Genomic DNA, 12470 nt, shown 5'->3' with positions numbered 1-12470 from the left:
GGCTGCCTCTTCCCTCCCCCTCCATCCTATATATACTAAGGTATTAGGGCTGATTTGAGACGACTTTTTCTCACGGCTGCCCGACCACATACCTCCATAGTTTTTCCTCTAGATCGCGTTTCTGCGGAGCTCGGGCGGAGCCCTGCTGAGACAAGATCATCACCAACCTCCGGAGCGCCGTCACGCTGCCGGAGAACTCTTCTACCTCTCCGTCTCTCTTGCTGGATCAAGAAGGCCGAGATCATCGTCGAGCTGTACGTGTGCTGAACGCGGAGGTGCCGTCCGTTCGGTACTAGATCGTGGGACTGATCGCGGGATTGTTCGCGGGGCGGATCGAGGGACGTGAGGACGTTCCACTACATCAACCGCGTTCACTAACGCTTCTGCTGTACGATCTACAAGGATACGTAGATCACTCATCCCCTCTCGTAGATGGACATCACCATGATAGGTCTTCATGCGCGTAGGAAAATTTTTGTTTCCCTTGCGACGTTCCCCAACAGTGGCATCATGAGCTAGGTTCATGCGTAGATGTCTTCTCGAGTAGAACACAAAAGGTTTTGTGGGCGGTGATGTGCGTTTTGCTGCCCTCCTTAGTCTTTTCTTGATTCCGCGGTATTGTTGGATTGAAGCGGCTTGGACCGACATTACTCGTACGCTTACGAGAGACTGGTTTCATCGTTACGAGTAACCCCCTTTGCTCAAAGATGACTGGCAAGTGACGGTTTCTCCAACTTTAGTTGAATCGGATTTGACCGAGGAGGTCCTTGGATGAGGTTAAATAGCAATTCATATATCTCCGTTGTGGTGTTTGCGTAAGTAAGATGCGATCCTACTAGATACCCTTGGTCACCACGTAAAACATGCAACAACAAAATTAGAGGACGTTTAACTTGTTTTTGCAGGGTATGATTGTGATGTGATATGGCCAATGATGTGATGTGATATATTGGATGTATGAGATGATCATGTTGTAATAGAAATATCGACTTGCACGTCGATGGTACGGCAACCGGCAGGAGCCATAGGGTTGTCTTTATACTAACATATGTGCTTGCAGATGCGTTTACTATTTTGCTAGGATGTAGCTTTAGTAGTAATAGCATAAGTAGCACGACAACCCCGATGGCAACACGTTGATGGATGATCATGGTGTGGCGCCGGTGACAAGAAGATCGTGCCGGTGCTTTGGTGATGGAGATCAAGAAGCACGTGATGATGGCCATATCATGTCACTTATGAATTGCATGTGATGTTAATCCTTTTATGCACCTTATTTTGCTTAGAACGACGGTAGTATTATGAGGTGATCTCTCACTAAAATTTCAAGACGAAATTGTGTTCTCCCCGACTGTGCACCGTTGCGACAGTTCTTCGTTTCGAGACACCACGTGATGATCGGGTGTGATAGACTCAACGTTCACATACAACGGGTGCAAAACAGTTGCACACGCGGAACACTCGGGTTAAGCTTGACGAGCCTAGCATGTGCAGACATGGCCTCGGAACACATGAGACCGAAAGGTCGAGCATGAATCGTATAGTTGATATGATTAGCATAGGGATGCTTACCACTGAAACTATTCTCGACTCACGTGATGATCGGACTTGAGATAGCGAATTTGGATCATGTACCACTCAAATGACTAGAGAGATGTACTTTTTGAGTGGGAGTTCTTAAGTAATATGATTAATTGAACTAATTGTCATGAACATAGTCTAATGGTCTTTGCGAATTACGATGTAGCTTGCGCTATAGCTCTACTGTTTTTTTATGTTCCTAGAGAAAATTTAGTTGAAAATTGATAGTAGCAAACTTTGCAGACTGAGTCTATAAAACCGAGGATTGTCCTCGTTGCTGCGCAGAAGGCTTATGTCCTTAATGCACCACTCGGTGTGCTGCACCTCGAGCATCGTCTGTGGATGCTGTGAACATCCGACATACACGTTTCTGATGACTACACGATAGTTCAGTGCAAAGTACTTAATGGCTTAGAAGCAAGGCACCGAAAACGTTTTAAACGTCACGGAACATAAAGTGATGTTCTAAAGAGATGAAATTGTGATTTCATGCTTGTGCCCTTGTTAAGAGGTACGAGACCTCCAACAAAATTCTTTGACCACAAAGTAAAGGAGAAAAGCTCAATCGTTGAGCGTGTGCTCAGATTGTCTGAGTACGACAATCACTTGAATCAAGTGGGAGTTAATCTTCCAGATGAGATGGTGATGGTTCTCCAAAAGTCACTGCCACCAAGCTTTGAGAGCTTCGTGATGAACTATAACATATCAAGGATACATACAATGATCCTTGAGCGATTCGCGATGTTTGACACTGCGAAAGTAGAAATCAAGAAGGAGCATCAATGGTTGATGGTTTGTAAAACCACTAAGTTTCAAGAAAGGCAAGGGCTAGAAGGGATACTTCGTGAAAACGGCAAAACAGTTGCTGCACTAATGAAGAGACCCAAGATTAAACCCAAACCCGAGACTAAGTGCTTCCGTAATGAGGGGAACAGTCACTGAGGCGGAGCAACTCTAGATACTTGGTAGATAAGAAGGCTGGCAAAAGTCGAAAGAAGTGTATTTTATATACATGATGTTGATGTGTACTTTACTAGTACTCCTAGTAGCATGAGGGTATTGGATACCGGTTCGGTTGCTAAGTGATTAGTAACACGAAATGAAAGCTACGACATAAACGGAGACTAGCTAAAGGCGAGGTGACGATACGTGTTGGAAGTGTTTCCAAGGTTGATATGATCAAACGTCGCACGCTCCCTCTACCATCGGGATTGGTGTTAAACCTAAATAATTGTTATTTGGTGCTTGCGTTAAGCATGAACATGATTGGATCGTGTTTATTGCAATACGATTATTCATTTAAAGAGAATAATGGTTACTCTATTTTCTTGAATAATCACCTTCAATGGTTTATTGAATCTCGATCGTAGTGTTACACATGTTCATGATATTGGAGCCAAAAGATACGAGTTGATGATGATAGTACCACTTACTTGTGGCACTGCCGCTTGAGTCATATTAGTATAAATTGCATGAAGAGGCTCCATGCCGATGGATCTTTGTACTCACCTGATTTTGAATCACTAGTGACATGCAAATCATACCACATGAGCAAGGCCTAGTTTTCATTGAGATGAAACAAGATAGTAACTTGTTGGAAGTAATACATTTTGATGTATGCAGTCCAATGGGTGCTGAGGCATGCAGTGGATATCATTATGTTCTTACTTCAATGACGATTTAAGTAGATGCAAGAGTATTTACTTAATGAATCACAAGTCTGAAATATTGAAAAGTTCAATTCTGTTTCAGAGTGAAGTTCGTCGTAACAAAAGGATAAACTGTCTGCGATATGATCATAGAAATGAATGTCTGAGTTACGAGTTTGGTACGCAGTTAAGACAATGTGGAAATTGTTTCGCAGTTCATGCCACCTGGAACATCATAGTGTGATGATGTGTCTGAACGTCATAGCCACGCACTATTTGGTATGGTGCATACTATGATGTCTCTTATCGAATTACCACTATCGTTTATGGGTTATGCATTAGAGACAACCGCACTCACTTTAAATAGGGCACCGCGTATTTCCGTTGAGATGACACAGTATAGACTGAGGTTTAGAGAAATCTAAACTGTCGTTTCTTGAAAGTTTGGGGCTTCGACACTTATGTGAAAAGGTTTCAGCCTGATAAGCTCGAACCCAAAGCGGATAAATGCATCTTCATAGGATATCCAAAACAGTTGGGTACATCTCCTATCTCAGATCCGAAAGCAAAGTGTTTGTTTCTAGAAACGGATCCTTTCTCGAGGAAAGGTTTCTCTCGAAAGAATTGAGTGGGAGGGTAGTAGAACTTGATGTGGTTATTGAACCATCACTTCAACCAGAGTGTAGCAGGGCACATGAAGTTGTTCATGTGGCGCCTACACCAATTGAAGTGGAAGTTGATGATGATGATCATTAAGCTTCGAATCAAGTTACTACAAACCTCGTAGGTCGACAAGGTCGCGTACTGCTGCAGAGTAGTACGGTAACCCTGTCTTGGAGGTCATGTTGTTGAGCAACAGTGAACCTACGAGTTATGGAGAAAGCGATGGTGGGCCCAGATTCCGACAAATGGCTGGAAGCCATGAAATCCGAGAGAGGATCCATGTATGAAAACAAAGTGTAGACTTTGGAAGAACTACTTGATGGTCATAAGACTATTGAGTAAAGATGGATCTTTGAAAGGAAGACAGACAATGATGGTGACAAGTCACTATTAAGAAAAGCTCAACTTGTCGCAAAGATGTTTTCGACAAGATCAAACAGTTGACTATGATGAGACTTTCTCACTCATAGCGATGCTAAAGGTCTGTTAGAATTATGTTAGTTGTTGATGCATTATTTATGAAATATTGCACATAGGATGTCAAAACATTGTTTTCTCAACGGTTTCTTTGAGCAAACATTGTATGTGATACAACCAGAAGGTTTTGTCGATCCTAAAGATACTAGCAAGTATGCAAGCTCCAGTGATCCTTCAATGGACTGGTGCAAGCATCTCGGAGTTGGAATATACACTTTGATGAGATGATCAAAGATTTTGGGTTTGTACAAGGTTTACGAGAAACTTGTATTTCCAAAGAAGTGAGTGGGAGCACTATAGAATTTCTGATAAGTATATGTGGTTGACATATTGTTGATTAGAAGTAATGTAGAATTTCTGTGAAGCATAAAAGGTTGTTTGAAAGGAGTTTTTCAAAGGAGTACCTGGATTGCGCTACTTGAACGTTGAGCATCAAAGATCTATGGAGATAGATCGAAAGCGCTTAATAGAAGTTTCAACAAGATGCATGCCTTGACAAGTTTTTGAAGGAGTTCAAAATAGATCAGCAAAGAAGGAGTTCTTGGTTGCGTTGTGAGGTGTGAATTTGAGTAAGACTCAAAACCCGACCACGGCAGAATAAAGAGTATAGACGAAGGTCGTCTTCTATGCCTTAGCCGTAGAATCTAAAGTATGCCATGCTGTGTACCGCACCTGATATGTGCCTTGACTCAAAATATGTTGAGAGGTACAGAGAGTGATCCATGATTGAATCACTAGCAGCGGTCAAAATTTATCCTTAGTAACTAATGGACTAAGGGATTTTTCTCGATTATGGAGGTGGTTAAAGAGTTTGTCGTAAAAGGTTACGTCGATGCAAGCTTTGACACTAATCCGAATAACTATGAGTAGTGAAACGGATTCGTATAGTAGAGTAGATATTTGGAGCATTTCCGAATAGCACGTAGTAGCAGCATCTATAAGATGACATAAAGATTTGTAAAGCACGCACGGATCTGAAAGTTTCAGAACCGTTGACTAAAACCTCTCTCACGAGCAAGACGTGATCAGACCCCATAACTATATGGGTGTTGGATTCATTGGAATCACATGGTGATGTGAACTATATTATTGACTCTAGTGCAAGTGGGAGACTGTTGGAAATATGCCCTAGAGGCAATAATAAATTAGTTATTATTATATTTCTTTGTTCATGATAATCGTTTATTATCCATGCTATAATTGTATTGATTGGAAACACAATACTTGTGTGGATACATAGACAAAACACTGTCCCTAGTAAGCCTCTAGTTGACTAGCTCGTTGATCAAAGATGGTCAAGGTTTCCTGGCCATAGGCAAGTGTTGTCACTTGATAACGGGATCACATCATTAGGAGAATCATGTGATGGACTAGACCCAAACTAATAGACGTAGCATGTTGATCGTGTCATTTTGTTGCTACTGTTTTCTGCGTGTCAAGTATTTATTCCTATGACCATGAGATCATATAACTTACTAACACCGGAGGAATACTTTGTGTGTATCAAACGTCGCAACGTAACTGGGTGACTATAAAGATGCTCTACAGGTATCTCCGAAGGTGTTCGTTGAGTTAGTATGGATCAAGACTGGGATTTGTCACTCCGTGTGACGGAGAGGTATCTCGGGGCCCACTCGGTAATACAACATCACACACAAGCCTTGCAAGCAATGTAACTTAGTGTAAGTTGCGGGATCTTGTATTACGGAACGAGTAAAGAGACTTGCCGGTAAACGAGATTGAAATAGGTATGCGGATACTGACGATCGAATCTCGGGCAAGTAACATACCGAAGGACAAAGGGAATGACATACGGGATTATACGAATCCTTGGCACTGAGGTTCAAACGATAAGATCTTCATAGAATATGTGGGATCCAATATGGGCATCCAGGTCCCGCTATTGGATATTGACCGAGGAGTCTCTCGGGTCATGTCTACATAGTTCTCGAACCCGCAGGGTCTGCACACTTAAGGTTCGACGTTGTTTTATGCGTATTTGAGTTATATGGTTGGTTACCGAATGTTGTTCGGAGTCCCGGATGAGATCACGGACGTCACGAGGGTTTCCGGAATGGTCCGGAAACGAAGATTGATATATAGGATGACCTCATTTGGTTACCGGAAGGTTTTCGTGCATTACCGGAAAAGTTTCGGGCTCATCGGTAGTGTACCGGGAGTGCCGGGAGGGGTGCCGGGGACCATCGGGAGGGGTGTCACGCCCCAAGGGGTCTCATGGGCTATGGGAAGAGATAAACCAGCCTCTAGTGGGCTGGAATAAGTTCCCACTAAGGCCCATAAGGTTTGAGAAGGAAAAAACACAAGGTGGAAAGAGTTTCCAAGTGGGAAGGTGGAATCCTACTCCAAGTAGGATTGGAGTAGGACTCCTCCACCTCCAATTTCGGCCAACCCTTGAGGGTTTGAGGCTGCCTCTTCCCTCCCCCTCCATCCTATATATACTAAGGTATTAGGGCTGATTTGAGACGACTTTTTCTCACGGCTGCCCGACCACATACCTCCATAGTTTTTCCTCTAGATCGCGTTTCTGCGGAGCTCGGGCGGAGCCCTGCTGAGACAAGATCATCACCAACCTCCGGAGCGCCGTCACGCTGCCGGAGAACTCTTCTACCTCTCCGTCTCTCTTGCTGGATCAAGAAGGCCGAGATCATCGTCGAGCTGTACGTGTGCTGAACGCGGAGGTGCCGTCCGTTCGGTACTAGATCGTGGGACTGATCGCGGGATTGTTCGCGGGGCGGATCGAGGGACGTGAGGACGTTCCACTACATCAACCGCGTTCACTAACGCTTCTGCTGTACGATCTACAAGGGTACGTAGATCACTCATCCCCTCTCGTAGATGGACATCACCATGATAGGTCTTCGTGCGCGTAGGAAAATTTTTGTTTCCCTTGCGACGTTCCCCAACACCGACCACCTGCCGTGGCCCGCAGCTATATCGATTACAATACTATGCTTAATGTAAGTTCTTTTAATGATGATTGAGGTAGATTGCAATACTATGCTTAATGTGATCTTCTGTTATTAATGTTCTTTTCTGTATGCTTAATGTGCTCTTTTGTTACTAATGTTCTTTTCTATATGCATAATGTGCTCTTCTGTTATTAATGTTATTTTTTGTATGCTTGTTTATTTGATATCCTTACTAATTGTTTATTCTCTTCTCAATGCAGGTTTGCTAATCATGGGCAAGTCCAGCGGCGTCGGTTTCCTGAGCAAATTCAAAGGACTTACTTGGAGTGGGCGAGTCCACATGGTTCCCCCCGACTATACGAGGATGACACCTCACATGGAGGTCGAGGGGTCGAGGGAGGAGACCCTAGAGGAGGAGGGGGGTGGGGGGAGAGCCCCTAGAGGAGGAGGAGGTGGTGGGAGAGGCACCCGGGTCAAAAAACTTCGGGCCGTGTCCGAAATAGGAGGGGTCTTCTTCGATCCCTCGTATACTGAGGCATCTTTTGAGTCTGAGGAGGAGGAGGAGGAGGGCGAGTTGGAGGTCGAGGAGGAGGAGGGTGAGAAGGAGGGTGGTGGAGGGGAGGGTGACGAGGAGAGTGGTGGAGGGGAGGTTGACGCTGAGTTGTGGGGTGACTAGCCGTCGGGTGCTCCGAAGGGGTGGCTACATGGTATTGTAGAACTACCTACACCACCTTCTATCAAGGCGAACGAGTTGCTCATTAAATCCGCAGGGACATAGTAAGTGCCTCTCAATCATATTTTGAACACATGACAACATTTTCTTATTGTACACATGCCAATTATTTGATTCTTTTACAACAACTGGATCTTTCACGGAAAGGGCCATAAACCGAACAGCCTTATCGCTGTCATGTTGAAGGAGTTTCGGTCGGGCCTATTTCGCCCGCGGCTAGACAGGGACCCGGAGCTGTGGGTTTTGGCCACGAGCTAGGCCCACTACGAGGCTTCCAGCCTCGCAGAGTACGGCACGGCCGCTAATGCTGTGATCACAAAATTTTGGGTAAGTTCTCTTCTGAATCACTTGTCTTCAGTTTCGTTCATAGTTTATCATTGAATTACTCAACTCATGCCTCGTTTACTTCTGGTTTTATGCATGATTGCAGCAATTCTATAGAGTTATTGATGAGCACAAGGTCAGAGCCGACGTAGTCTTGTTGGCGGCTGCAAAGAAGAAAGCTCGTCAGTTGCAGTACGAGGTGTGATGGGTTGCCGTCTCGCACTACTACCACACCTACCTTAATCAAAAGATGAGCAAAAATGAAACGGAGAAGCAACGACTTATCTTGAACACGGAGCAGTACATGAAGGTAAGTATTAGAGACTTTCATTCCAACATATAAGGAGTCAATTTCATTGTTCTGTCTGACATGTCATGCTTCCATTTTTTAGGTTATTCCTAAATGGTGCTTTGGAAAGGATGAGGGATGGGTGCCTCGGCGAGGATGCAGAGTTTGCTGCCAAGAGCAGCACGGTCCAGGCTAACCGTGGAAAAGACGGGACACACGGCCAAGGAAACAGGAACCACTCGAGCTTCAAGGCGAGGAAGGTATATCTATATGCATGGTGCGTTTTTGTTCTTCTTTTTACAGCTACCGTCATGTTCTTATGTATGGCTAACTTCTGTCTGACGTTGCAGGAGGACAAGTTGAAGAGGCCACTATCAGACATGGAGTCATAGAAGTTGGCCCGTGCTAGGCCTGATCCCAAGGAAGGCGGGAGTGGGTACTATGGCAATACCTGTTGGGGAACGTTGCGTGGGAAGCAAAAAAATTCATACGCACACGAAGACCTATCATGGTGATGTTCATCTACGAGAGGGAGATCGGCTCCACATACCCTTGTAGATCGCTAAGCGGAAAGCGTTAAGAAACGCGGTTGATGTAGTGGAACAGCTTCGTGATTCAAATCACCGTCGTCCCACGATCCGTTCCGATCTAGCGCCGAACGGACGGCACCTCCGCGTTCAGCACACGTACAGCTCGATGACGATCTCCGCCTTCTTGATCCAGCAAGAGATACGGGGAAGTAGATGAGTTCTCCAGCAGCATGACGGCACGCCGGTGATGGTGATGATCTATTCTTGCAGGGCTCCGCCCGAGCTCCGCAGAAAACCGATCTACAGGAAGAACTACAAAGTAGAGCTTTGGGTTGCACGTGCAAAGTTGTGTCTCAAAAACCCTAAAACCTCTAGTATATATAGGAGGAGGGGAGGGGCTAGCCTTGAGGCTCAAGAGAGCCCCAAGGGCGCCGACCGAGAGAGGAGGAGGAGGACTCCAACTCCAATTCGGTTTGGGGAGGAGGAGTCCCCTCCTTCCTTCCCACCTCTCTCTTTTTTTGTCCTTTGGTTTTTTCCTTCTAGCCGACATAGCCCACTTAGGCTGGCCTCACCAGCCCACTAAGGACTGGTGCACCACCCTTGGGCTATTAGTCTCACTCTCGGGTGGGTGGGCCCCTCCCGGTGAAAACCCGGAACGCATTCGTCACTCCCGGTACACTACCGGTAATGCCCGAAATCTTTCCGGAGACCAAATGAAACAATCCTATATATCAATCTTTGTTTCCGGACCATTCCAGAAACCCTCGTGATGTCCATAATCTCATCCGGGACTCCGAACAACCTTCGGTCACCAACACCTATAACTGAACTATACCTAAACGTCACCGAACCTTAAGTGTGCAGACCCTGCGGGTTCGAGAACTATGCAGACATGACCTGAGACACTCCCCGGTCAATATCCAACAGCGGGACCTGGAAGTCCATATTGGATGCTACATATTCTTCGAAGATCTTATCGGTTGAACCTCTGTGCCAAGGATTCATATAATCCCGTATAACATTCTATCCTTCGGTATGTTACTTGCCCGACATTTGATCGTCGGTATCCCTATACCTATTTCAATCTAATTACCGGCAAGTCTCTTTACTCGTTCCGTAATACAAGATCCCGTCACTAACACTTGAGTCACATTGCTTGCAAGGCTTATATGTGAAGTTGTATTACCGAGTGGGCCCCGAGATACCTCTCCGTCACACGGAGTGACAAATCCCAATCTTGATCCATGCTAACTCAACGGACACCTTCGGAGATACCTGTAGAGCACCTCTATAGTCACCCGGTAACGTTGCGACGTTTGATACACACAAGGTATTCCTCCGGTGTCAGTGAGTTACATGATCTCATGGTCATAGGAATGAATACTTGACACGTGAAAAACAATAGCAACAAAATGACACGATCATATGCTACGTTCATAGTTTGGGTCTTGTCCATCACATCATTCTCCTAATGATGTGATCCAGTCATCAAGTGACAACACTTGCATATGGTGAGAAAACCTTAACCATCCTCGATCAACTGGCTAGTCAACTAGAGGCTTACTAGGGACATTATTTTGTCTATATATCCACACATCCATCTATGCTTTCATTCAATACAATTATAGCATGGACAATAAATGATTATCTTGAAACAGGAAATATAATAATAACTATTTTATCATTGCCTCTAGGGCATATTTCCAACAGTCTCCCACTTGCACTAGAGTCAATAATCTAGTCTCACATCGCTATGCGATTTACATTGGAATGAATCTAACACCCATACAGTTCTGGTGTTGATCATGCTTCGCTCGTGGAAGAGGTTTAGTCAGCGGATCTCCAACATTCGGATCCGTGTGCACTTTGTAAATATTTACGTCTTCTCCTTTGACGTAGTCGCGGATTAGGTGAAGCGTCATTTGATATGTCTGGTCTTCTTGTGAAACCTTGGTTCCTTTGATAGAGCAATGGCACCAGTGTTGTCACAGATTAGATTTATTGGATTTAGTGCACTCGTTACAACTCCAAGATCCGTCTTGAACTGCTTCATCCAGACACCCTCCTTAGCTGCCTCCGAGGCAGCCATGTACTCCGCTTCACATGTAGAATCTACTACAACGCTTTGCTTGGAACTGCACCAGCTTACCGCACCCCATTAAGAATAAATATGTATCCGGTTTGAGACTTAGAGTCATCCGGAACAGTGTCAAAGCTTGCATCGACGTATCCCTTTAAGATGAGCTCCTCGTCACCTCCATTAACGAGAAACATTTCCTCAGTCCTTTTCAGGTACTTCGGGATATTCTTGACCGCCGTCCAGTGATCCACTCCTGGATTACTTTGAAACATGCGTGCCATACTTATGGCCAGGCTGACGCCCGGTCTTGTGCACAACATTGCATACATGATAGACCCTATGGCTGAAGCACAGGGGACGGTACTCATCTTTTCTCTATCTTCCACTGTTACTCGACACTAAGTCTTACTCAACTTTATACCTTGTAACACTGGCAAGAACCCCTTCTTGGACTGCTCCATTTTGAACTTCTTCAAAACTTTATCAAGGTATGTGCTTTGTGAAAGTCCTATTATGTCTAATATGTAAGCAACTTCTCCTAGGTCTTTCATTGAAAAACATTTGTTCAAGTAATCCTTTACGCTCTCTAAAACCTCCACATTGTTTCCAATCAGCAATATGTCATCCACATATAATATTAGAAACACTACAAAGCTCTCAATCACTTTCTTGTATATACAAGATTCTCCAACAACTTGTAAAAACCCAAATGCCTTGATCACCTCATCAAAGCGCTTATTCCAACTCTGAGATGCTTGCACCAGTCCATAAATGGATCACTGGAGCTTGCATACTTTGTTAGCATTCTTCGGATCGACAAAACCTTCGGGTTGCACCATATACAACTCTTCCTTAAGAAAACCATTAAGGAACGCCGTTTTGACATCCATCTGTCAGATTTCATAATCGATAAATGCAGTTGTTGTTAACATGATTCGGACGGCCTTAAGCATCGCTACGGGTGAGAATGTCTCATCGTAGTCAACTCCTTGAACTTGTGAGAAACCCTTTGCCACAAGTCGAGCTTTATAAACGGTCACATTACCGTCCGCGTCTGTCTTCTTCTTAAAGATCCATTTGTTCTGAATAGCCTTGCGACCTTAATGTAATACTTCCAAAGTCCACACTTTGTTTTCATACATCTATCCTATCTCGGATTTCATGGCTCTAACCATTTGTTGGAATCCGGGCCCACCATTGCTTCTTCATAATTC

This window comes from Hordeum vulgare, chromosome 3H (assembly GCF_904849725.1).
Source record: "Hordeum vulgare subsp. vulgare chromosome 3H, MorexV3_pseudomolecules_assembly, whole genome shotgun sequence".
Classification (NCBI taxonomy): domain Eukaryota; kingdom Viridiplantae; phylum Streptophyta; class Magnoliopsida; order Poales; family Poaceae; genus Hordeum; species Hordeum vulgare.
This window is presented reverse-complemented; position numbering follows the sequence as displayed.